Raw genomic sequence first — 24,982 nt, 5'->3', positions numbered from 1 at the left:
CATCTTCCAAGCACATTTGCAAAGATGGCTTTGTACAGCGGGATAGCACCTGCTTCTGTGCAGCTGCCAGGACATGGGGTTTCCCCCCACACCTTCCAAGCAGAGTTATAACAGCTCTTCTCCACTCTCACATTCATCCTCACAGCTACCCCAGGAGGTTAGGCACCATTGTCGTCCTCAACTTGCAGATGACAGAATCCACTTCAGCCAAAGTTATCTGACCAGTTGGTAGCATGACTGTGATATGAATTTGGGCATTTTGGTCCCAGCACCAAAATACATTCTCCTGCCTCCCCTTCCCACATTTCTGGGCCTGGGGATGGCAGGCCTGGGAGCTCTAAGGAGCAGCCTGCTGGACAATTAGACGCAGCTGTGCAGTTTGTTCGGGTCCCGGCTGAACTAGTGGTAGCGGGAGTGCAGCCCAGACTCTGCTCACCAAGCCACAGGGGCTGGGTCGGCTGGTGGAAGGGGCGCCTTTTTCTAATTTTCTCGAAGATGTCAATCAGCTGTGGAATTCCTGGCCTTTCTCTCATGACTTCTTTTATCCTTTTTCCAGGTCTGTCTTCTCATGACTCTGGCCTTCCCCAGACAAAGGAGGAGAAAATGACCACGTTCTAGGTGAGTTGCGTTTTTATTGTCACGTTGCATAGTGGCCACATCTTTTCTCAATTTCTTGGAGAGCAAAAGATGACACAAGTACTTAGTGTCTGCGAGGTATTGGGCATTTGCTTTTTATTTAATTTCATTTACGGTTTTTGTTCTCTTGTTTAACAAATAATAGTGTAAAAGTGAATAAATACATTAAAGTAGAACATTCCTCCATTACTCCTCTGCTCACAAATCAGCTCTTTTCAATACTTTTTAATACTCATTCTTAAATATACTTATATCATAGAATAAGTGATTTTGAATAGTGTTTTATCTGTTATTTTTTAATAATAGCATTGAGATATACCATACAATTCACCCATTTAAAGCGTAAATTCAGTGGTTTTTAGTATATTCACTGATACGTGCAGACATCACCACCATTTCAGAGCATTTTCATCACCTCAAACAGCCCTGTACCCTTTAGCTCACCCATCCCTCATGAGAATGGAGTCATATAATATGTGGTCTTTTATGACTGGCCTCTTGGATTTGGTGCAATATTTTCAAGGTCAATCTAAGTTGTAGCCTGTATCATTACTTCATTCCTTTTCAGGGCTGAATAATATTCCATCATATGGATGTAGCACAATTTGTTTATCCATCTCTCAGTTTGGATGATTCCAAACTTGGCTATTATGTATCATGCTACTGTAAACATCATCTGTGTACAGTTTATTGCGTGGACATATGTTTTCATTTCTCTTGGGTAGGAGTCGAATTGCTGGATCATATGCTAACTCTGTTTAACCAGGCTGTTTACCAAAGTGGCTGAATCATTCCTGCCAGCAGCACGTGATGGTTACAAATTCTCTACATCCTCACCAGCACTTGTTATTATCTGACATTTTTCATTGCAGCCACCACCCTAGTGGGTATGAAGCGGTATCCCATTGTGGTTTGGGTTTGCATTTCCCTAATGACTAACCTGCTCACTTTAAAGTTGGGTTATTTGACTTTGTATTAAGTTGTAAGGATCTTTATATGTTCTAGATACTAGTCCATTGTCAGATATATAAACTACAAATATTTTTTTCCATCCTGTAGGCTCTTTTCACTTTCTTAATAGTGTCCTTTGCACAAAAATGTTTACTTTTGATGAAATACAGTGAATCTTTTTGTTTGTTGTTAATGTTCTAAGAATCCATTCCCAAATCTGAGGCCACGCTGATTCACGGGTTTTCTCTGAAAATTTCGATAGCTGTAGCCTCTCACAGTTAGATCTTAGATCAATTCTGAGCTAATTTTGCATAAAGCAGAAAGCAAATGTCTGGTTTCATTCTCTTTTATGTGACTAGGGAGTTGTGCAGCATTATTAGTTGAAAAGAAGATCATTCTTTCCCCATTGAATGGTCTTGGCACCCTGTTGAAAACCAGTTGACCACAGACAAAAGGTCTTATTTCTGGCCTCTCAATTCCATTCCATTGATTACATTGGAATTCCATTAATCTAGGTATCTATCCCTATGCCATCATTACACTGTCTTTTTTGTTGTTGTTGTTGTTTTGTGTGTGTTTTTTTAATTGTATTAGGAAATATTGGGAGACAGTGTGTTTCTTCCGGGCCCATCAGCTCCAAGTCGTTGTCCTTCAATCTAGTTGTGGAGGGTGCAGCTCAGCACCAAGTGCAGTTGCCATTTTCATTCTTTAGTTGCAGGGGGTGCAGCCCACCATCCCATGTGGTAATTGAACTGGCAACCCTGTTGTTCAGAGCTCGCGCTCTAACCAACTGAGCCATCCGGCCGCCCTACACTGTCTTGACTACTGTTGCTTTGAAGTAAGTTTTGAAATTAAAGTGCGAGTCTTCTAAATTTCCATCCAACATTTTCTTTTGACGCATGTCAAAGTACGTTGAAGATATGTCCTCCCAAATACTCCAGCATACATGTCATTAACAGGAACTCAATATTTGTTTATGGGTATTCCTTTTTTTTGAGGTATAATTTAATACATTGAAATGCCATATCTTAAGGGAACCATTCACTGAGTTCCAAAATCTGAGTGTATGTGTGCAGCCTGAACCCCTATCGAGCTAAAGATTCGTCCTGGAGAGTTCCAGCGTGCCCCTTCTCGGGGTTTTCCCCCAGCCTCGTCTCCCCCACAACCAGTCAAACCACTGTTCTCATGTTTTATCCATCACAAATTAGATTTGCCTGTTCTGGTTTTTGCTGCTGATGTAGTTTGACATGTTTCTATGGTTTTGTGGTTGTTTGCTATGCTTCACAGGTCTCTTTCCTTTTTAACATTATGAAAATTTTCAAACATACAGTAAAATGGAAAAATCTGTTGGACTGACCCTTTGATCATTCTAAAATGTCTTTTTCTGTGTCTGGCAACGATTTTTGTCTTAAAGTCTGTTGTCTGATATTAGTATGAACACTCCAGCTCTTTTGATTATTGTTGGCGTGATATTTTTTCCCCATCCTTTTCCTTTCAACTTATTCGTGTCTTTGAAGCCCTAGAAGGTGGCTCATTCCTCGGCTTTTCCTTCTAAAGGTTTTCGTTAGCTCACTATTTGCCCCAACTATTAGGAACTGCCTCAGGTCACGGGGATGGTAAAGTGTTGAGAGGATTCTTCCAGAGGTGATTGGCTCAGTAATGATTCTATTTTGGGGCTTTGAAAGAGCTTCTTCGGTTCCGTCCTGCTTCCTTCAGTATGGAGAACGCAGACTGTCAGTTTCTAAGGCTGCTGCTGAGCTGGGGAGAGGGAGATGGGCCTGGGCTAAGTCAAAACCACAGTTTTCGCTGTTCTTACTAAGATTCAGCTGCTTTTCTTGACTAAACGCTCCCTGGGTTGTTGCAAGCCTTTGGTTAATTTCCAGAGTTCTGAAAACAGTCAATTCTATTTCTGCCAATTTTTTCATTACTTTTATGTAAGGGGAACTTTCAGAGGTCCTTCCTTACTCCATCATTCTTGCTGACCATTCCTGTATAAGTATTTTCATGGACTTAGGTTTTCACTTGTCCTAGGTAGATGCCTAGAAGGGTAACACAGAAGAGATAGTGTGTTAAGTTTTTTAAAAAACTGCTAGACTTTTCCCCCACAAAGTTGTACCATTTACAGAGCAAACATGAGGTTTTCAGATGTGACATTTATGATGAAGATGTGGGACATCATAAATGTCACATAAACTGAATTGTACAACGGAAATATCATAATTGAAGCATGCTTTTGTGTATGACTTACTACATTTAACATAAAATTGAGTTTCTACAATATTGTTCTGTTAATCAGTTCATTCCTTTTTTGATTCTATTTCATGGTATGATATGGATATAAATTTATGACATGGATTCATCACAATTTATTAACCAGCTGATGCAACTTCCAGCTTTTGGCACTTACGCAAAAGCTGCTATAAACCTTTTCTGTACAGCTTTGAATGTGTGTTTTCATTTCTTTTGGGTAACTAGGAGTGAGATTGCTGCATCTTACGGTAAGTTTTAGTCAATTTTATAATAAATTATTAAGCTGTTTTCCAGAGTGCTGTTACAGTTTGTGTGTGAGTTCCAGTTGTTTTGTGTCTTCATTAAAACTTGGTATTTTCAAATTTTTGGTTTTGAATTTGATCCATTCTGATAGGTGTGCAGTCGTATCTTATTGTGGTTTCAATTTGCATTTCTCTATCAAATAAAGATGTTGAGCATGTCTGTGTGCTTATTAGCCATTCCTATATCTTCTTTTGAAAGTGTTCAAATATTTTTTCCATTTAAAAATGTTAGATTATTTGACTTACTGAATTGTAAGGGTTCCTTTTGTATTCTGGGTGTTAAGTCAGATTTATGTCTTACATTTTCTCTCACTATATAGCGTATATATATTTTAAATTTTACAATAGCATCTGTAGGAGTTTTTCATTTAATGAAATTGAATTTATCAAGCTTATGTTTTATGATTCATCCTTTCTCATCCAATATAAGAAATCTTTGACTAATCCACATTCATAAAGGTTTTCTATGTTTTATAAAAGTTGTATAGCTCCAGTTTCACATGGAGACCTGATACATTCTGAGTCAATCTGTAAGAATGGTATAAGAGTGAAAGTTCATGTATTTTAATATGGTTGTTCAACTTATCCAGTAGCATTTGTTGAAAGACTACCTTTTCTCCATTGGTGCCTTTGTCAAAAATTAACTGTTAATATGTGTGGTACTAGTTATGGAGTCTACTCTGTTCCATTGAGCTGTATGTCTGTTTCCATGCTAATCCCAACCTGTCTTGATCGCTGTAGCTTTAGAGGACGTCATGAAATTAGGTGCTGTGAGTCTTCTAATTTTGTTCTTTTTCAGAATTGTCAGGAGTATTCTAAATCCAATTGTCCGTGTAAATTTTAGAATCAACTTGTCAACACCTACAGAAAAGCCTGATAGGATTTGGGTGGAGGTTGTGTTAAACCTATAGATCAATTTGGAGAGAACTGACATTTTAACAATAATCTCTCACCCCAGAAAAATGGTGTATCTCCAGTTACCTGGGTCTAGTCTCCTGCAGGTTCTGTCCGTGTGTCATAGATCATAGCATAGAAATCATATTGCTGTTACATCCCACCTGAAGGAAGGGGGTCACCTCCCCTATCTCCAGTCCCTCGTCAGAAGCCATGGTGCTTGGAGGAGCACCCCAGACCCCTAGGCGACCCGGGAGCCCTTTGGGAAGAGCTGATGAACAGCAATAGGAGTTTGTTGACGGTGTGAATGGCTCTGCCATTTGTGCACCGTATGTGATGGAGCTCAGTGGGGTGTTGCTTTCCATCCCTGAGCCAGAATGTCCCTGATAAAGGATGGGACACAAACATCCACACGTGTGGCCGGGCTTCATTCGTCTTAGCACTGGAGGCCCTGGCCAACGAACGGCCCATCTGCACATTGTCACAAACTATTTGAACCATTGCCTAAAAATTGTCCCCTTGAGGATAAAGGACTCTGGGAATCTGTTTCCTCACAGATACCCAAGATATGAATCGAATCACACGTGTTTCTACAAATACGAAGGCGACAATACAAGGCCTTTCCAGGACACTCCTTCTCCTCTTCGAAATGACAGAAACTACCGATAGTGACCAAGGCACACATTTCACTTCCTAAACCACACATTCCTAGCTCTTGGAAAAGTCATCCAGTAGACTTTTATGTTCCTGATAGGTCCCAGGTAGCTGGTTTGATTAAGAGAAAAGGTCACTTCTAACAGCTTTTCAAATTCCAGTCCAGCAGGTCTTATTTTCTTTTAATTCAAGGCTCCTTGGCTGACCCACACCAACTTTAAAAAAACTACCCCATCGCCCTTTTCTGTATTGAAAGTGGGTTTTATCTGGCCTCCATGTATATAGACTGATTGTATATGAGGCCCTTTCATGTTTCCCCCCATCTTTATTGATTTTCCATCTCGCCCCATCCCAGAAGGGCTGGAAACCAGATTGAGGACACGTACTCTCCTGGGACCTCTCTGAGCTCAAACTTCCACCACCCGAAAAAACTTTCCTGACTATTCAGATTATGAGGGGTGGCTAATTAACCTGTGCTCTCACTCTGATCCTCCGCAGGAAATTAAATTAGTACCCCTGCGCCGTCTCCACAGACAGTGTGGGCTACCAGCAAAGGGAGATAGAGAAATCCAGTTAGTAAACAAAAACTCCATGTGGACGTAACAGATACAATGCTGTGTTAGTCTGCTAGGTCTATCATTAACAAAATACCATAGGCTGGGTGGTTTTAACAACAGAAATTAATTTTCTCACAGTTCTGGAGGGTGGGAGTTCGAGGTCAAGGCTTTGGCAGGGTTTTCTTCCTGGGCCTCTCTCCTTGGCTTGCAGTAGGCATTTGTTGCTGAGTTCTCACAGGGAGTTTTCGTTGTACACATGTGTACCTGGGGTCCTTTTGTGTGTCCAAACTTCCTCCTCTTATAAGGACACCAGTCAGACTGGATTAAGACCCAGCCCACAGACCTCGTTTTAACTATCACCTCTTTAAAGATCTCACCTCCACATATGGTTGAATTCTGAGGTACTGGGGGTTGGGGCTTCAATATATGAATTTGTAGGGGAACAGGTTGGACACAATTAAGCCCATAGCAACACCTTATTTCATAATGATGAAACCAGACAACCCCTCCTGGCTAATAATACATCAGCGTCATGCAAGAAAGCCTGTCAAATGCAGCCACACACCATGCTGTTGACTGTCGGTCTAGTTACTATTAGTTTGGGTGTTTTCAGTGGTTTGTAAAACCTCCGAGAAAGCCATTGTTTCAAGCAGACCTGGCAAATGCTGAGGCCTGCATGCCATCAGATTTGGCTAATACAAGCCCTGTACCCCAAAGACCTTGCCAGCTGGCCTGTCACCTCAGTTGTTGGATTGGTTGGTAAAGGGCCCACAGTCATGTGCCAAATTAGAGAGCCTGCCTACAGGCTAATTCTGGGTATTTCAACTGGCAAACACCGTGACTTCCTGTCAATAACATACACCCAAATCAGGCCATATGACTTGAAACCCATTTGCACAGAACCCTTTCCCCTTAGTTACACACAAATACCACTCACCTTTACATACACTTTGCAAACTATCAGTTCATATCCTCCAAGAACATAACAGACTTGCCACCTTGACCCAAAAAATACACCAAGATGCTATTGTCAGTATCTTTTCAGTGGCAACTTTTTCCTGATCACGTCATCTGTAAATACAGTTTTATTTCTTCTTTCCGATCTGTACACCTATTAGTTTTGGCACTAACTTGGACCTTCAGTCCAATGTTGAATAGAGGTAGTGAGATTGGACATTTTTGCCTTGTTCTTAATCTTAGCAAGAAGGCATTCATTCTTTCAATATTAAGTATAAAATTAGCTGTAGAGTTTTTATAGATACCCCTTTATCAATTTGAGGACGTCTCCTTTGATTCCTAGTTTGAGGAAGTGAATTGGGACTGGGTGTTAAATTTTGTCAAATGCTTTTTCTTTGGTTATTGAAATAGCCATGTGGTCTTTTTTTTCCTTTTTTTTTTCTGCACAAAGCTTTATTGTTTCAGTTTGGTCCATGGCATGGTAGGGGGCCCCAGGCTGATTAGAAGGCTGCCTAATGGTTGCAGGAAGAGGCTCAGGCAGAAGCCCAAGGCCAGGGGGGATGCAGAGGGGCCCCTCAAAGGCCTCTGGGCTCCAGAGGCTTGAGGGTGAGCCTTTCGAGGAGATGCTCACCCAGGCCAGCCTGGGTGCCCACCAGCCTGCGGGGGTCAGTCAGGTGCTCACCTGTCTCCTTGATGAGTTTCACCTCCTCATCCAGGAAGTGGTTCTCCCAGAAGTCACAGAGATGGGGGTCTGCGGGCAGTACCCAGGGTATGCAGATCCAAAAGGGCCTGGTTCAGGTTCTTCTCCGTGATCATGGCGGCTTCCATGCATCCTGAGTTTTACCCACTCATCTTGGGAAGGCTTCTGCAGGTCCCGGAAGAGGGCGCAGACACCACGCTGGTTTTGCGTCTTCAAAAGATGCTTGGCGCCCTCGTGCTTTGCCTCGGCCAACTCGCAGAAGGGGCCCACCCCCTCCAGAGCCACATCGTCGCCGTCTAAATAGCAACCCAGACACAGGTGGGTGCAGGAGGCCCACAGATGCAGGGTGACCAGGCTGTTGACGGCGGCCTCCACCTCGGTGGAATAATTCTGACGAACTTGGGAGCTCATGGTTGCTCAGCGATAAGGAGATAAGCTTGAAAAACGGTGTTGGCTGGTCTCAGAGGCCACGGATGGCCAAGATGGTTCTGAAGGTTGAGACTGGAGAAGAAGTTAGAGGGTGATGGGAGGCTGGAAGAAGGGGCATCCTTGGGTCTGTTCTGTCTAAACGTTGTTGAAACAAGAGACAGATCTGGGAGGACCGCCGAGGGCAGTGCCCATATGGTCATTCCTTTTAGTCTCTTATTAACATGGCAAATTATATTGATGCATTTTCTTCTTTTCAAGTCTCCAGATTTTGTATAAAGTTAGTCTTAATTTAACTCTTTGGTATAGAATTCACCAGTGAAGCAATCTGAGAACTTGAGTTCTTTGTTCATTAGTTTTTAAATTTTTATTTATTTATTTATTGATGTCTGATTGTGTGTATTTGTTACTCTGACAAAATCTCATTTTTTACTGGACTCAGACTTAGAGGTAGAAGCTCTCAGAAAGGACTGCCCACGTCTCTTGGCAATCTGTTCCTGGCGTTTTTCTTTGGTCTCCTTCATTCTCTTGGCCAAAAGTTTAGCATATTCTGTGGCCTCTTCCTTATTTTTCTTAGTCCGCTGTTTCTTCAGAGCAATACGCCGATGTTTGTGTTGCAGGATGTGTGGAGTAACAAGACGCTCAATCTTGGGTGCTTAGGTCCTGGGGTTCTTACCTTCTTCGTTTAGGATTTTCTCACAACATATTGGCAGACCTCATCTTCTTTAGAGAGACTGAAAAGTTTGCGATTCTGCCAGCTCTTTTGGGCCCCAGGCGACAAGGCACAGTAGCATCAGTGAGACCAGGAATACCTTCCCCCCCCCTTTTTTTTAAAGATTTTATTGGGGAAGGGGAACAGGACTTTATTGGGGAACAGTGTGTACTTCTAGGACTTTTTTTCCAAGTCAAGTTGTTGTCCTTTCAGTCTTAGTTGTGGAGGGCGCAGCTTAGCTCCAGGTCCAGTTCCCATTTCTAGTTGCAGGGGGCACAGCCCACCACCCTTTGTGGGAGTTGAGGAATCGAACCGGCCACCTTCTGGTTGAGAGGACGCACTCCAACCAACTGAGCCACCGGGAGCTCAGCGGCAGCTCAGCTCAAGGTGCCGTGTTCAACCTTACTTGCAGGGGGTGCTGCCCACCATCCCTTGCGGGATTCGAGGAATTGAACCGGCAACCTTGTGGTTGAGAGCCCACTGGCCCATGTGGGAATCGAACCGGCAGCCTTTGGAGTTAGGAGCATGGAACTCTAACTGCCTGAGCCACCGGCTGGCCCCTTTCTCCCCTTTTTATGCAATGATCAAGTTGAGAACACTCAAGACTGGCATCCACAATGCAACCTTGAACAGATCTGCACTTTCTTTCTCCAGGCCTCCTTGCTCTGTAACAGGAATGCCCCTTACTCAGGAGCAGGCGGACACAGCCATGGGTCACGACACCCCACTTCATGGGGAAACCTTGTTTGTCGTTCCCACCACTGATTTGAACCACGTAACCCTTCCATTCTTCATCCAGAGCATAAGGACAACTTCTGTGGCCACATGCTTCTCATAAAACGTATGAAGTTTGCGTTCATTGTCCACTTCAGTGAGTTTCTGGCAGCCCGTGGCTGAGAAAGATGTTCAGCTTCATCCTGAAGCAGCCGACCGCCTCCGAGGCGCCATGAAAAAGAGCAGTTTTTTATTTTCTTTCGTGGGAAGGAATTTATATTCCATTATTCCATTTCTTCTTGAGTTTGCTATGGATAGTTTATATCTTTCAAGGAATGTTTCCATTTTATCTAGGTTTTATTGGTACAAAGGTATTAATAATATTTTATCTTTTAATGGCTTTAATATCTGTAGTAATATCATCCATTCTTAATCCTGATATTGGTCATTTTGGTCTTGTCTCTTTCTTCCTAATATTAGATTGGCTAGAGATTCGACTTTATTGATTCTCTCAATGAAGCACATTTTTTGTTTCACTGATTGTTTTTTTCTCCTGTGTATGTCTGGTTTTGTTTGTTTGTTTTACTGATGTCTGCTTTATTATTTCCTTTCTTTTGCTTACTTTGGAGTAATTGACTTTTTTTAGTTTTGGGTTGTGAAAACTTGTATTATTGATTTGAGACCTTTCTATTCTAATAGAGATATCTGTTATAAAGTCTTTCTAAGCATCACTAGCTGCATAAACTGCTTTTGATGTATTGTGTCTTAATTTAGCCTTATGATTTATTTTTTGTCCTATCCTTTATTTATAATTTCAACTTTTTTTTTCTTTTTTTAAGATTTTATTGGGGAAGGGGAACAGGACTGTATTGGGGAACAGTGTGTACTTCCAGGCCTTTTTTCCAAGTCAAGTTGTTGTCCTTTCAGTCTTAGTTGTGGAGGGCGCAGCCCAGCTCCTGGTCCAGTTGCCGTTTTCTAGTTGCAGGGGGCACAGCCCACCATACCTTGCGTGAGTCGAACCGGCAACCTTGTGGTTGAGAGGACGCACTCCAACCAACTGAGCCATCCAGGAGGCAGCTCAGCTCAAGGTGCTGTGTTCAATCTTAGTTGCAGGGGGCAGAGCCCACCATCCCTTGCGGGAGTCAAGGAGTTGAACCAGAAACTTTGTGGTTGAGAGCCCACTGGCCCATGTGGGAATCGAACCGTCAGCCTTCGGAGTTAGGAGCATGGAGCTCTAACCGCTTGAGCCACCGCCTGAGCCACCGGGCCGGCCCTATAATTTCAACTTTTTTGAAAGTTGGTTTGCACATGAAAGGAATTTGTATTCTGCTGCTGTTGGGTGGAGCAATCTACCTATGCCAGTTATGTCAAGTTGGTTGGTAGTGTTCAGGTCTTCTTTGTCCTTACAAATTTTCTACTTGTTCTATTGTTTACAGAGAAAAGAGTGTGTAAGTCTCCAGCTTTAGTTGTGGTTGTGTCAATATCTTCTTTAATTTTTATCATCTTTTGCTTCATGTATTTTGAAGCACCTTAATTAGATATATACACATTTACAATTGTTATATCTTCTTGATAAAGTTACCTCTTTATCATTGTAGAGTATCTTTATACCTGTTAATAATTCTTGTTTTAAAGCCTACTCTTTCTGGTAATAAAATAGACACTCTAGCTTTCTTTTGACTAATATTTACATGACATATCTCTTTCCATCCTTTTATTTTTCCTATCTGTATTTTTGTATTTAAAATAGGTTTCTGTATACAGCATATAGTTGGGTCTTGTATTTTTTTCTACAATATTAGAACTTCTGCCTTTTAGCTTTGGTGTTTAGAACATTTACACTCAATGTGACTGTCGCCATGTTTGGATTAAAATCTAGCATCTTCCTGTTTTTTGTTTTTTTTATATTTCATGTTTTCTTAATTCTTCTTTTTATGCTTTTTGTTGGATTGAGTATTTTTCATTCCATTTTGTTTTCTCTATACTAACTAGCTTTTATAATATGTAATATACAATGTCTTAAAATAATACTATACTGCTTACATAGAGTGTCAGGTAATTACAACAGTATACTTCTATTTGTTCCCTTCTGTTCTTTGTGCTATCATTACACATTTTACTCTACATATGTAATAAACTTCAAAAAATATAATTTGTGCTTCAAATAGTCAATTTATTCCTTCAAGCTTTACTTAAAAATGGTCACACAATAAACAGACCTTTTTTATTTTGGTGTTCAATTCTGTGAATTTTAACACATGTATAGATTTGTGTAACCATTACCATACTGAGGACACAAAATGGTCCCTTCACACGAAAAAAACTTTCTTATCCTAGCTCTGTATAGCCTCTCCTCAGCATACCTATAACCCCTGGAAATCAGTGACATGTTCTGTATCGCTATAGTATTGCCTTGTTGAGAATGTGTGTAAATTAAATCGTATAGTACATAACATTATATGTGACTGGCTTCTTTCATTGAAGATATTGCCTTCAAGATTCATGAAAGTTATTGTGTATATTAATGGTTGGTTCCTTTTTGAGTGGTGTTCCATTGTATGAATGTACTGCCACTAATTTATCCATTCATCCATTGGTTGTTGCGTTTGGATTTCCAGTTATTTACAATTATGAATAGGCTGGTATAAACATTTGTATATAGGTGTTAGCATGAAGATAAATTTTCATTTCTCTAGGGAAGACTGCTGAGAAAAACATACAAGAGTATTTTTAATTTGTTATAAAATTACATTGTTTTTCACCAAAGTGTCTGTACCCTTTTGGATTCCCCCCACCAATGTATGTGAGTTCCAGTTACTCTGGGACCTCATGAGAATTTGATATTGTCCCTATTTTCTTTTAATTTTTATTTAAGACATTCTAATAGATGTGTAGTGGAGTGGTTTAGTTTTTTCATTTCCTTAATTGCTAATGTACATATTTTCATGTGCTTATTTTCACATGCCATCCTTATATTTGCTTTGGTGAATTGTCTGTCGATGTCTTTTGCCAATTTTTAATTGGGTTGTTTGTTATTATGGAGTTTTAAAGTTCTTATTGTTGAATTTTTAAAGTTCTTTATATATTACAGAGAAAAGTTATTTTTTGAATATGGGATTGGCAAATATGTTCTTCCAGTCTATAGCTCATCTTTTCATTCTCTTCATATTGTCTTTTACAGAAGTTTTAAAATTTGATAAGGTCCAATATATTGTGTTTTTCTATGGATTATGCTTTTGGTGTAGCATCTAAGAACACTTTGCTTAACCCCAAAGAATTTCCCTTATGTTTTCTTTTTCAAAATTTGTAGTTTTACATTTTATAGTCAGATCTATAAATAATTGTTAATTTTTACATGAGGTGTTATGTTTAGGTTGAGGCTCATTGATTTTTGCACGCAGAAGGCCAATTGTTCAAACATGATTTGTTAAAAGAATATCCTTCCCCCACTGAATTGCTTTTGCATCTTTGTCAGTCAATTTGCCATATTTATATGCATACATTTCTGGACTTTCTGTTATGTTCCATCTGTCTCTGTGTCTGCCCTTTCATTATTACCACATTCTTGATTATTGTAGCTTTGGAGTATTTTGTAACCCCAAGTAGTATGATTCTTCAAAGTTATTCTTCTTTTAAAATAAAATGTTGGGGGCCGGCCCAGTGGCTCAGGCGGTTGGAGCTCCGTGCTCCTAACTCTGAAGGCTGCTGGTTCGATTCCCACAAGGGCCAGTGGGCTCTCAACCACAAGGTTGCCAGTTTGATTCCTCGACTCCCGCAAGGGATGGTGGGCTGCGCCCTCTACAACTACAATTGAAAGATTGAAAGGACAACAACTTGACTTGGAAAAAAGTGCTGGAAGTATACACTGTTCCCAATAAAGTCTGTTCCCCTTCCCCAATAAAATCTTAATAAATAAATAAATAAATAAATAAATAATAAAAATAAAATTTTGGTCTATTTAAGTTTTTTTCCTTTTCCATATAAACTTGAGACTGAGCTAGTTTCTATCTACAAGAATATGCTAGAATTTTGTTTACTATTGCCTTAAATCTGTAAATTAATTTGGGGACAATTGACATATTTACTGTGTTGGGTATTCTAATTCATGAACACTACATGTCTCTTCAATTATTTAGATGTCCTTTGATTTCTGTCAGTAGTTTGTAGTTTGGGGCACGCAAATTCTATACATATTGTTAGATTTATATCTAAGCATTTCATTCTTTGGCGAGATTTTAAGTGGAACTGTTTTTAAGTTTTGTACATTGCTAGGACATAGAAATATAGTACATTACTAGGGTTTAAAAAAATTGTACTTTGCCAGATATAGAAATATGATTTTTTGTGTGTGTTTTGACCTTCGATTGAGTGTCCTTGATAAACTACTTATAAATTCTAGGTTTTTGTAGATTCCTTAGATTTTTCTGGGTAGCTAATTGTTTTTCTTGTCTTAGCACACTGGCCGACACTTCCAACACAGTTTTGAGTAGAAATGGTGAGAGTGGACATCCTTGCTTTGTCCCCAGCCACACGGGGAAACCATTCGGTTCTTCCTATTATGATGTTATCTGATGGTTCTTGGTGGATGCCTTTTATCAAGTTGAGAAAGTTCTCTTCTTTTCCTAGTTTGCTGAGAGGTTTTTGGTTTTTTTTTAAATCATTGCTGGATGTTTTATTTTGTCAAATGCTTTCTCTGTATCAATTTATATGATGACAAAGTGTTTTTTCTTCTTTAGACCAATATTGGAAAACTTTTTCTGAAAAGAACCAGACACAGTAATAATCCTTTCAGGCTTCGTAGGCCAAGGGGCAAAACTGATACAATTCCTGCCTCCAATCATCCCATCACCTGGTGGGCTTACCAGGTGGTGGGCACACTTTGCACCTAGTTGCCATCAATTGGAGACATTCTCAGGATGGAGAGCATCTGGCTTGAGGAGGAGGCCCCCGGCAGGCCAGTGGGCAGCCACTGGAGTCAGTTTCACTTTCTGCCCTAGTGACATCCTGGTCCCTGCATTCCTCTCTTCCTTCCCAGAGAACCTAGCCATCTCAACTTGGGTTGCTGACTGGAAGCAAGTCACCTCCTTTTGTCACTGACTCCTAGACTGTGATTCCATAGCTTGGTACCAGCTCACTAAAAGCAGTGGCGTTCCCAGTGTGTAGGTGGTAAACAGCACAGGCCTTGGGAATTGGTGAGGCACACCTGCCAACCAGGGAGGCAGGCTCTCCACCCAACAAGAGGTGGAGAAAGATGCCTAGGCTTGGTCTCCATGGCTCGGAGTGCTAGACCGCTCAGTGTCTGCAGGCCTTGAAAAAAACAGTTGAGTTTATCAACGCCTGCTTTAGACTAGTAATATAGGTGGATTACTAAATTGGTTGATTTCCAAAGATTGAATCAGCCTTGAAGTTGTGAGATAAACCCTACTTGGTTAATACTTGGTTATTATATACAGGTAACCCCCGTATAACACAGTTGTTAGGTTCCTTAAAAAATGCCATCTTATGCGAGTCAGTGTTATATGAAACAAAGAACTAGTACAAAAAAGGGGGTTAGGGTCCAAAAATTAGAAAAACATACTATTATATTTTTATACTTAAGAGAAATATCTTTATTAAAGCAATTTTCACCAAAAGGATAACTTATTAAGATTTATGAAATAATGTTTTCTTCGTCATCACTACTAAACATTAACCGAGAGCGTTTTCTTTTTGACAAGATATCTTCATCTATGAACTTAATACTTCCCAAACAAAATTGATTTAAAATTCTAATAAATTTTAAAATTCTGCAGTCAAATCTGATACGACATCCATGCTCGAATGAAAAATTTCAAATGAGATATCTTTTGCTCTTAAAAGCTCTTATTACGTTCCGTGTTGTTCGGGGATTTCCCTAATTTCAATGAGCTATTTTTTGCTCTTAAAAGCTCTTATTATGCTCCATGTTGTTCAGGGATTTCTCTAATTCTCAAACCGTGTTAGAGCGAAACTGTGTTCTAGGATGCTGTGTCGTACGAGGGTTTTCCCCAATTCTCGAGCCATGCTATCGAAGTGCCGTGTTATACGGGGGTTCCCTGTATTATGATTTCTATGTATTGCTGGATTTGACTTCCTAATTTTGTTCATGAAGGATATTGATCTGTAGTATTTCATTTTTTTTACTGTCTTTGTCTAATTTTAGTATGAGGGTAATGCTGGTCTCACACAATGAGTTGGAAAGTGTCTTCTTCTGTTTTTAGGAAGAGATTGTGTAGAATGAGTATTATTTTTTAATTTAAATATTTTGTAGAATTTACTAGTAAAATCATCTGAGCGTGTATATTTATTTTTTGGAATTTTTTTTTTAAACTATGATTTCAGTTTATTTCATACTTAAGACTAGTAGGATTATCTATTTCACGTTGGGTCATTTTGGGTTTGTGGTTTTGGAGGAATTGATCCATTTCATCTAAGTTGTCGATTTCTGTATATAGTTTTTTTCAATTATTGCCTTATTATCCTTTTAATGTCTGCAGTGTCTGTTGTCATAGCCTCTCTTTCATTCCTGATATTTATTTTTGTTTTCCCTTTTTTCTTTGTCAAATTGCTAGAGGTTTATCAAGTTTCATTGATCTTTTTGAAAAGACAGTTCACTTTTATTGATTTTTCTCATTGATAACTATTATGTTGACCCTCTTAAAATACAAACTTAAATTATTGATTTGAGACCTTTCTTCATTTCTAATATTAAGCATCTAATATTATAAGCCACTACGTAGCTGCATTACATAAATTTTACTATCTTGTATTCCTTTATTTCAAAATATTTTCTAAATTCCCTTGAGTTGTCTTTTTTAACCCATGGATTATTTGGAACTGTAATGTTTAATTTCCAATGTTTGGAGGTGTTTCTGCTATTGATTTCTAATTAAATTATTTTATAGCCTGATAATATATTTTGTATGACTCCAATTATTTTAGATTTATTAAGGTTTGTCTATGACCCTGGAATATGATCTATCTTGGTGACTGCTCCATGTGTCCTTCAAAAGAATGTCTGCTCTGATGTCGCCAGGTGGAGTGTTCTGTAAATGTCAGTTATACCCAGGTAGATGATGGATGGCATTGTTCAGTTCTTCTGTGTCTTTGCTGATTTGCTGTCTAGTAATTCTATTTATTATTGAAACAAGACTATTGAGAGCTCCAGATATAATTGTGGATTTGTCTTATTTCTCGTTTCAGTTATATCAGCTTTTAAGTATTTTGAAATTCTACTGTTAGGGGTTTATTGATTTAGAATTATGTTAAGTTAATGAATTGATCCTTTTATCATTATATAATGCCCCCTTTTATCCTTGGTAATTTTTTTTTACTGTGAAGCCTAGTATGTCTCATATTAATATAACCATTTTGACTTTTCTTTACTTTTAAAACTTTTTATTTTGCAATACTTTGACACGATATATATATATATATATATATATATATATTTTTTTTTTTTTTTTTTTTTTTTTTTTTTTTAAGTGTTCCCAAGTGGCCTTCATACAGCTTTTCACAATGACATCTTATGTAACCATTGCACATTCCTGGTTTCAAAACTAGGAAATTGGCATTGACACAGTATTATTAACTAAACTACAAGCCTTTTTTGGTTTCCATCCATTTTTAATTGAAATTTTTGTTGAGATAATTTAGGTTGACATGCAGTTGTAAGAAATAATAGACAGATATCTTGTACACATTGCCCACTTTCCCCAAATGGTAATATTTTACAAAACTAATATTACAAGTAAGATATTGACATTGCTACAAGCCACTGATTTCCTCAGGTTTATTTGTACTCACTTGTGTGTGAAATAAGTGCCATAAATTTTATCACATGTGCAGATCATGGATCCACTCCAGTGAAGATACTGACAGTTCTTGCTCTTTTATAACACTTACCTTCCTCCACTCCCTTACCCCATCCCTACCACTAATCTGTTGTCCATCTCTAATTTTGTAATTTCGGGAATGTTGTATAAATAGAATCTTACAACACATAATCTTTTGGAACTGGATTTTTTCACTTATCAAAATTTCCTGGAGATTCATCCAAGTTGTGTGTATTAGTAATTTGCCCCATTTTATTACTGAGTAATAGTCCATGGTATATATATATATATACATTCCACAGTTTGATTAGCCGTTCACCTGTTGAAGGACATTGGTGTTGATTACACTTTTTGCCTATTACAAATAAAGCTGCTGTGAGGATTTGTATACTGGTTCTTGTGTGAACATAATTTTTTTCTTCTGGGATAAATGCCTAGAAGTGTAATTGCTGGGTTGGATGGTAGTTGAGTATTTTCATCTGTGTTTGTATGCAGTGTGTGTGTGTGTGTGTGTGTGTGTGTGTGTGTGTGTGAAATTTGACATACGGATTTTGGTCACCACAATCAGAACAGAACTGACCCACGTTGTGTAACCCCTTTATACTAGTCAGACCCTACCTGCTGGAAACCACTATGTTCCCTATGACTAGAATTTTGCCTGTTACAGAGCTGCTGTGAACATGTGTACATAGGCTTTTGTGTGGCTACAGTTTCATTTCTCCAGGATGAATTCCCAGGAGCACGATTTCCAGGTCAGATGGTAGTTGCATGTTTAGTTTTTAAAGAAACTGCCAGACTCTTTTTCTAGAGTGACTACCGTTTTACATTCCCACCAGCAACTTAGAAGAGAGCCAGTTGCTCCCCATCCTCACTAGCACTTGACATTGTAATTATTTTCAGATTGTATCCATTCTGCTAGGTGTGTAATAGTATCCTGTCATGGCTGTAGTGTGCATTTCTCTAACAGCTCCAGCTTTCCTTTGATTCATGTTTGCGTGGTGTCTGATGGGGCAGAGGCATAATGGCCACCGTAATGAGACAATAGCTTAAGATCGACACTGAAGCAGACAACTCCACAGAACATAACAGAATTTAATACAAGGTAATTTACTTGCGGGAAGATTGGGTTGGACCGGAACTGATGACCCAGCAATTCCGTGCAGATTATATTCTGCTACAGGCTCCTGTGACTATATTGTTTTTTTGGTATAACTCAGATACTAATGATTGACAAGACAAAGGGACAAAGAATGCAGTAGTGCCAGCAGCCATACCTCCTGTGGTCTTTGATAGATGATTGTTTAAAATTAATACCATCACCAGTTGGATATTTATCTTGGTTGTCACGCCATTCTGGTGGTTACTAATAAATATTTATGGCTACATTTTAAGGAACACAGATAATCATCAACTAGAAGGCTTTGATATGCTTGCTAAGGACAGTGAGTTTGGTCAAAGGTCACAGCGTGAAACTTAAAAATGACCTGACATCTGAGATGGAGTTGGTTTTGTTCATATCTACATCTATACATGTGATAAATCTTTTCCCATTTTATTCTTAGCCTACCTGTGTCATTATAATTAAAGTGCTTCTCTTGGAAACAACATACAGTTGTCGTTTAAAAATATTGATTTTGGCAATCTCTGTCTTTTGATTATTGTGTTCTTCGACTGTTTATATTTTCTGAAGTGTTTGGAATTTCCTTCATGTTTTTAATTAGGTCTACCCTTTTCTTTGTTCGCTGTTTCCCACTTCCTGCCCTCTTTTGTACCTAATCAACTTCACAGAAAATCAATGTCGCCCAAGGCCACATTGTTACCACAATACATCAATGCACAGCTTAGACCACTCTGCAGTCATGTCTCCACAGGGACAAAACATGAATCCGAAAAACAGGTGACCAACCAGCCCCCTCTCCTGGCTGATCTGAATGACTGCTTCTTCTTAGCAGTCACACCTGTGGCGTTGGTCAAGTTTTCCCTCCTTCTATAGAAGACACATTAATACACCCACTCACAGAATTACCCCCACTCCCTGACAGCACCCAATCAACAAAGCCCCACTTTTTAACACCCTCCCCAACATCACCTGACACAAGTCCAAATCTTACTGAGAACCCTTGTGGTTGTGGAGTTTGTAGCCCCTTGCTGCCATGAGTACTGAGTTTCCCCGAAAATAAGACCTAGCCAGACAATCAGCTCTAAAGCGTCTTTTGGAAGCAAACATTAATATAAGACAGGATATTATATTATATTAAAATAAGACCAGGTCTTGTATTAATTTTTGCTCCAAAAGACGCATTAAAGCTGATTGTCTGGCTAGGTCTTATTTTCGGGGGAACAGTACAATTTGCGTCTTTTTATGTAAAATGACTAAGTTAATTCGTGCCCAAATTAAAACAACTTCCTTTTATGTCACCAGATTTTTCTGTTACACTCCCAATTAACAGTTAAACAGTGAGTGTTCTGTTGTTCTTAGGTATAGTGTTCTAACATCTAATACCCATTAGATCAGGGAGGTTGATATTGTTCACAATTGTCTTCACTGATTTGTCTCGCGTTGTTTCAGAGAGAGGTGAAATCTTTACCTCTGATTTTGATTTTCCTATTTTTTCCCTTTGATTTTTGTAAGTTTTGTTTCATGTATTTTAAAACTTTGTGATTGGTCATATAACATTTAAAAATTGTGTTACCGATGTATTGACCTTTTTATCATTGTAAAAAAATCCGCTTTAGCTCTGTAATAGACTTTGTGAGAAATATACTTTATCTAACGTTAATATAACTGCTCCAAGCCTTCTCATGCTTACTCTTCATATGAACTTTTCCATTTATGTATTTTCAACCTCTCTTGGTGTCTAGTACACACTTCTGGAAGAGAGTACATACCGTAGTTCCTTTTTAATCCATTCAATCCTTGCCTTTGTAGAGTCAATTAACGTTTAATGTAATTATTTATGTGGTTATATTTAGGGTTATAATTTCACTATTTGTTATGTTTCTCACCTTGTTACTTATTGTACTGCCTTTCCTGCTGTCTTTTGGACTAAAGATTTTTAAGCATTCCATGTTTATTATCTTGGGTTTTCAGCTGTACCTCTTTGCATTTTTAACTGTTTTCATGATAAGGCTCTTTAACTTTTTATCTTAGAGTTAATATTGCATCATTCATGTAAAGTGAGTAATGTATTTGCATACATATTACATCTACATATACTGGGGGTGCCAAAAAAAATGTATACAAGTGGATACTTTGGTCAACGTTGCTCAAGCAGTAGCTCGCCATAATCAGAAGTGTCTGGACGCTGATGGGAACCACTTTGAGCACCTCTTGTAATTGCAGAAATCAAACGTGACTTGTATTCATCTTTTGTAATCAGTATATATTGAGTATTACAATTTTAATATAGTTTTCCTTTCTTAAAATGTGTATACTTTTTGGCACCCTCTGTATAATATTTTTGCATCTTCAGTAACATGTATATTGAGTAAATTAAGAAAAATAGTATTTTATACTTTTCCAGGTATTTACCATTTCTGGAGTTCTTCCTTACTTCCTGCAGATCACTGTTTCCAGTATCATTTCTGTTCAGTCTGAAGACCTTGAGCATTTGTCATGCAATTCTGCCGGCAGTGAATTCTCTCTGTTGCCCTCTATTTGAAAATGTCTTGATTTTGCCTTTATTCTGAAAGAATATTTTCTTTGAATATAGAATTATGTTTTTTTTCCCCTTGCCGCAGCTAAAGATACTGCTCTTCTTTCTGCCCTAGTTTTCTGATGTGACGTTGTTTTCAAATGTCAGCAGTCATATGAATCATTTGATGTCGCTTCCCTCTGCAACATCATCTTTCTTCAGCTACTTTCATGATTGATGTTTTTTTATTTTTAAATTACAGTTGCCATACCATATTATATTAGTTTCAGGTATACAACATAGTGATTAGACATTGATATAACTTACAAAGTGCTCCCCCTGATAAGTCTAGTACCCATGTGACACCAAACAATTATCACAGTATTCGTGACTGTCTTCCCTGTACTTTACATCACTGTGACAGTTTTCACACCTGGCAATCTGTACTTCTTAATCCCTTCACCTTTTTCACTCAGCCCCCAAGCGTCCTCCCACTTGGCAGCCATCAATTTCTTCTTGGTATCTATGTGTTTCTGATTTGTTTGTTCATATATTTTGCTTCCTAGATTCCACATATAAGTGAAATCATATGGTATTTGTCTTTGTCTCATTTCACTTAGCATGATATGTACTAGGTCCATGCATGTTGTTGTTGATGGCAAGATTTCATTCTTTTTATGGCTGAGTAATATTCCACTGTATGTATTTACTTCTTTATTCATTTGTCTATTGATGGACACTTAGGTTGCTTCCATATCTTGGCTACTGTAAATAATCTGCAGTGAATACAGGGGTGCACATATCTTTTCAAATTACTATTTGGAATTTCCTTGGATAATTACCTAGAAGTGGGACTGCTGAGTCATATGGTAGTTCTATTTTTAATTTTCTGAGGAAGCTCCATACTGTTTTCCATAGTGGCTGCACCAATTTGCAATCCTACCAACAGTGCAGGAGGGTTCCCTTTTCTCCACATCTTCGCCAACACTTGTTGTTTGTTGGTTTATTGGATGGACATTCTGACAGGAGTAGGTGGTATCTCATTGTGGTTTTAATTTGCATTTCTCTGCTGATTAGTGACGTTGAGCATCATTTCATGTGTCTATTGGCCACGTATGTCCTCTTTGGAGAAATGTCTATTCAGGTCCTCTGCCCATTTCTTATTTGGATTGTTTGATTTTTCTGTTGTTAAGTTGTATGATTTCCTTGTATATTTTGGATATCAATCCCTTATCGGATATATCATTAGCGAGTATCTTCTCCCATTCAGTAGGTTGTCTTTTCCTTTTGATGGTTTCCTTTGCTGTGCAAAAACTTTTAGTTTCCTGTAGTCCCACGTGTTTAGTTTTTCTTTTGTTTCAGTTGTGCAAGGAGACATATCCAATATTATTAATACTAAGAGCGATGTCTAAGGGTTTACTGCCTATGTTTTCCTCTAGGTATTTTACAGTTTCTGGTATTACATTTAAGTATTTAACCAATACTGAGTTTATTCTTGCATATGGTGTAAGAAAGTGGTCCAGTTTCATTCTTTTCTGTGCATCTGTCCAGTTTCCCCAGCACCATTTATTGAATAGACTGTCTTTACCCCATTATATATTCTTGCCTCCTTTGTTTAGATTAATTGACCATATAAGGCATGGATTTATTTCTGGGCTCTCTGTTCTGTTCCACTGATCTATGTGTCTGTTTTTATGCCAGTACCATGCTGTTTTGATTACTATACATTGTAGTATAGTTTGATACCAGGTAGCATGATATCTCCAACTTTGTTCTTTCTCAAGATTGCTGTGACTATTTGGGGTCTTTTGTGGTTCCATGTAAATTTTAGGATTATTTTTTCTAGTTCTGTGAAGAATGCCATTTGCATTTTGATAGGAATTGAATTGAATCTATAGATTGCTTTGGGAAGTATGAACATTTTAACAATGCTAATTGTTCCTATCCATGAGCATGGTATATGCTTCCATTTATTTGTATCTTCTTCACTGTCTTACCGTTTTCCAAGTACAGGTCTTTTACCACCTTGGTTAAATTTATTCCTAGGTATTTTATACTTTTTGATGTAATTGTAAGTGGGATTTTTTTTTTTTTCTGAAAAGGTTTTATTACACACAGAGGGAATAGGACTCAGTCCTTCTTGGCTGCTGCCTTCCTCATGGCTGCAAAGACATTGCTCAGCTCCTCTCTCTTCCTCTTGGCGCAGATGTGTGTCCCCACCCTTGATGAACTGCCTTCAGGGCCTGCTTGTCCTTAGTGGTCTTGAGCAGCTCCATGGCACACCGCTCATAGGGGGCAAAGCCGCACACCTTGGATCTTGTCCCACACAAACTGGTGTGCTTGGTGAGGTGCCCACGGTAGTCGCTGTGCCTAGGCTGGCTCACGTTCTTGGTCACCTTTACAAATAAATGTTTTCACATTTTTCAGGTAGATACCCAGAAGAGGGATTGCTGGGTCATATGGTAATTCTGTTCTTAATTTTTTAAGGAACCTCCAAACTGTTTTTCATAGTGGCTGCAGTAATTTACATTCCTACCAACAGTGTATAAGGATTCCTTTTTCTCTACATCATGTCCAATATTATTATTACTTGTCTTGTTGATAACAGCTATTCTGGCAGGTGTGAGGTGGTATCTTATTGTGGTTTTGATTTGCATTTCCCTAATAGCTAGTGAATTTAAACATCTTATTTCATCTATTTGTTAGCCATTTATATATGTTGGGAAAAGTGTCTGTTCAGGTCCACTGCCCATTTTTAAATTGGATTATTATTTTTTTATTGTTGAGTTGTATGAGTTCTTTATATATTTTGGATATTAGCCCCTTATCAGAGGTATCATTTGCAAGCATGGTCTCCCATTCGGATGGTTGCCTTTTTGATTTCTTGGTTTCTTTTACTGCGCAGAAGCCTTTTAGTTTGATGTAGTCCCATTTGTTTATTTTTGCTTTTACTTCCCTTGCCTTTGGGGTCAAATTCATAAAATCCTCTCTGAGACCAAGGTCTGTATGTTTAGTACCTGTGTTTTCATTTATGTATTTTATTTTTTCATGTCTTATATTTAGGTCCTTGATCCATTTAAGAGTTAATTTTTGTGTATGGTGTCAAATAGCAGTATTTCATTATTTTGCATGTAGCGCTCTAATTTCCCCAGAACTATTTATTGTGTTGTTGTTGTTTTCCAGTTTTCCATGTAGTCCTGTTAGTTCTTTTATATATTTTGGTGGTCCCAGGTTGGTTGCATACATATATATTGATAAGTGTTATGTCCTCTTGCTGTATTGTCTCCTTCATCATTATAAAATGTCCATCTTTGTCTCTTGTTACTTTTTATCTTGGAATCTATTTTTTTGATGGAAGTATGGCTACACCCACTTTTCTCTGGATGCCATTTGCCTGGAATATCATCATATTCCACATCTCTTTGAGTCTGTGTTTGTCTTTGCAGCTGAGATGTGACTCCTGAAGGCAGCATATACAGTTGGGTTTTGTTTTTTGATTCACCTTACTACTCTGTGCGTTTTAATTGGTGAGTTCAGTCCATTCACATGTGATTATTGAAATATGAAGATTTCCTATAGGCATTTTATTTTGTTTTCTTGTTGCTCTGTTGTCTCCATTGTTTCTTTTCCCTGTGTTTCTGTCTGTGTAGTTTGGTGGTATTCTATCATTTTTCCTCTCTCCTTTTTATGTTGTGTCTCAGTTCTAGATTTTTTGTGTGTGGTTACCATTAGGCGTATGCA

The 24,982-nt window shown here is 38.5% G+C and overlaps 1 long non-coding RNA gene and 1 pseudogene across 2 annotated transcripts in view; one reads left to right on the top strand and one right to left on the bottom strand.

Annotated features, from left to right (window-relative positions):
* LOC141566997 (uncharacterized) overlaps positions 1-24,982 on the top strand; it is a 65,667-nt gene that overhangs the window by 29,090 nt on the left and 11,595 nt on the right. For both annotated transcript variants that reach the window (XR_012490026.2, XR_016021998.1), the window contains exons 2-3: positions 557-618; positions 18,574-18,708. This is a non-coding gene — a long non-coding RNA (uncharacterized LOC141566997). The remainder of the gene's footprint in view (positions 1-556; positions 619-18,573; positions 18,709-24,982) is intronic.
* LOC109460812 (small ribosomal subunit protein eS6 pseudogene) lies at positions 8,750-9,936 on the bottom strand (annotated as a pseudogene).

The sequence above is a fragment of the Rhinolophus sinicus genome, chromosome 8 (assembly GCF_057876585.1).
Source record: "Rhinolophus sinicus isolate RSI-liver-muscle chromosome 8, RSI-T2T, whole genome shotgun sequence".
NCBI classification, from domain to species: Eukaryota; Metazoa; Chordata; class Mammalia; order Chiroptera; family Rhinolophidae; genus Rhinolophus; species Rhinolophus sinicus.
Note: the sequence above shows the minus strand (reverse complement) of the source record. Positions and strands in the feature narration are given on the sequence as shown.